General features: G+C 42.3%; 1 pseudogene; it reads right to left on the reverse strand.

Moving 5' to 3' along the window:
* Nucleotides 1-2: 2 nt before the first annotated feature.
* Nucleotides 3-576, reverse strand: LOC116100328 (annotated as a pseudogene).
* Nucleotides 577-2,999: the final 2,423 nt, after the last annotated feature.

Here is a 2,999-nt window from a genome sequence, read left to right on the forward strand (position 1 = left end):
TTGAAGTAGCAAAGCCCAGCAAAGGTCATAGCTGAGAGTGCCAAGAGGCCCGCCTTGGCAGCCTTCGGTAGGATGTCCCCATGAACGTAGTCAATAACCACTTGTCCAAGGCCCCAGTAACTGTGCAGGCGAAGGGCTGCAGCCAGAAAGTAGTCCACCACAGAGCAGGGATTCAAGTACCCAGCAGGGAGCAGGCCCAAGAGCAAAACACTGACAACCTTCTCACTGGTCCAGTGGAGAGATGCAGCCTTGGAACCAGCATGGTGGCTTGGTGACAGGTGAATGTGCCGGGTACCACACCATGCTGGGGTAGGCCGGTCCTGGAGAAACATTGACACACAAGCAGGTCTGACCACCTGGCTTCGGAGTAACAGAGCTCGAGCTCCTTGGCCACTGCAGAAAACGCCCAGCTTTAAGAGAACTGCCATGTCGCTTTTGAGGGCTCAAGGTCATCCTACAACCTGGAAGCACACATTCTTTATGCTTGTATGGTTTCATCGGTACTCCATTAGTGGCTGTTTAATGAATTTCAGTTTTCCTCTTACTCAGCTAGCTCCTAAGTAATTGAGACTGGACTACTATATTTATTTATAAAGATTTAAGGGCACAACAAATGAGCAGGATTACTCTAGGTTAATCCTCTAAACTAATCTGGGTGCCTCCCAGCCAGAATCCCAGTGTTACTTGCATGTTAGTACTGATCTATCTCTCTGGGCTCCTGGTGTTTTCTCCTGATTTCTCCAGGACTCTCTTCCCATGACTTATCCCCACTCTCCCACTCCCTCCCCTGCCTGGGAGTTCGATTCTCTCTCCTGCTCAGTCATTCATTAATCAACTAGCTGTAACTTTAATTTTTTTCAAAGCTTATTTTTAATGTTTTTTTAATGCTTCAACACCCCCTCCCTTGTAGCCCACCACCCACCAGAAGTAGTGAAAAAGAAAGGATACAGGGGAAGTGGACCTGTTTAGAAATGGTTCTTTGGAGCAAATCCCATCTATGTTTTCAGGAATTCGGGAGTTCAGTTCACAGGTCATCAGTGGCCAGCAGTCCAATTCAGTAGAGACAGGATACTAACACATATCATCAGCAATGGCAGTACCTAACAGAGATAGTGAGGCCTTGGCCTTGGCATGAGTCAACAGGAAGAATCAGCATGGAAACCATGAGAAGTTCTTGGCTATGCCTCTCAGTGAAGCAAAGATCACTGAATACGTGAGACCAACAAGCATGAGCTATGCAAGCAAGTCAAGCAAGCTCCACAAGCAAGCCTCAAGCTCAGCATCTGTCACAGTCTGTGGGTCCTTTTTATATTCCCTCCAAATATCATGTGTCCTCCATGGGTCTTACCTCAGCCAGTGGCTTGCCTCAGTACATGCTGACGTCACTCTACCAATCAGCCAGAGTCCAAGGAAGTGACGAGAAGCTGGCACACCACCAGAAGTTTTTTTATGTGTTTCTCTCTATGGAGTCCCGACAATGCACCATGTTTTCTCAGCCTAGAGCCCCCCAACCTGCTCTCCTTGCATCCCTACCGCATGGTGGCTCTTGTATCTCTCCTGCACACTCTGCTAAGGCACATCAGCTCTCTCCTTCTCTTCCCTTGTGCTCCCAAGCCCAGGAAACCTAAATTGCATCTGTCTCTTCTCTCAAGCTATTGACTGCTGGCATCTTTATTTACCAATCAGAATTAACTGGGGATAGGGTCCTTCAGTGTCTTACATGTGGACTCTCTCATGCAAACAGATTTAGGGACCCAAATTAACATTAGAATGCAAGCAACATTAGACCAAACCTACTACATTTCCCCCTTTTTGTCCAATTAAAAAGGCTCTTTTCTCTCTGGTATAAATTGAACACAATTATAACAATTTTGCTAATTATAAGGTATAATATATATTTATACTGTTCAGTTCATTATATTTGGCAATATAGATAAAGTATTCTATCATCTATCTTAAGTTAAAGAGTTTATGATTCTGTACCTCAAAAATGTTTGATTTTAACTTGCATTACTATCTGAAAACATCCTTTCAAATCTGGAACATCTGCTTTAATGCTAAACAACTTAAGTTCAATTGCAAGACTATAACTAGTCTTCAATCCTGTTGGAAATTTGAGAAGGAATTAAATATTACCTGAATATGCAGGAAGCACAAAGACATAACTTCCAAAACTTATACACTGGGCAGAAATCCTGACTTCCTGGACAGTCCCCAGTGTTCCTTGTAATGCTGGGCCTTTGGCCCAGAATATCTGACAGACCTTAAGTGAAGCAGGAATTATGAAGGACCATCTTAGCCTGTCTTGACAGAGCTTAGCAGTCAACTATCCTGCACCCATTTGTTCTTTTTGGACAGTATTTTGTCAAAAAAATTAATGTATTTGTCTAAAAAATGAAATTAGGGTATTTCTTGCCCAGAAGCTAGCTTGCACAACTGAAGCAATTCCACCTGGAGGCAATGATGCTCAATATCTTCTTTGAAGTGGAATGGAGGGTACTGGCAGGAGTAGACATGTCCCCTAGTCAAAAGATCTGTTAATAATAAGATGATTTTAAATGTCATAGTCTGTGGACCTCTGACACATTCGAAGATCATCTATTCATATACACTATAACAGAATTGTTAAACATTTATTACTCTTAGCTATTTACTATTTGAATAATCCTGAAAATACTTCATTTTAATTAAATCAGAATCTAATATGACCATGAGTTTACTATTTGACTATTAACTTACATTACTTAATCATCCTAAATAGTTTGTAATAGCAGCTATTAAAAGGACTGGGTCTCAGCCTTGTATTCTTAAATGAGTTGCAAAGGCACAATGCCTATCTAAGAGGAACAAAATTAAGTTTAAATTTTGTATCAATACACAAAGATTTATATCAATGAACACCTTAAACCTGTGTCAATATATAAGTTCTTTATCCGCCGGGCGGTGGTGGCGCACGCCTTTAATCCCAGCACTTGGGAGGCAGAGGCAGGCGGATTTCT

This window comes from Mastomys coucha, unplaced genomic scaffold (assembly GCF_008632895.1).
Source record: "Mastomys coucha isolate ucsf_1 unplaced genomic scaffold, UCSF_Mcou_1 pScaffold21, whole genome shotgun sequence".
NCBI lineage: Eukaryota > Metazoa > Chordata > Mammalia > Rodentia > Muridae > Mastomys > Mastomys coucha.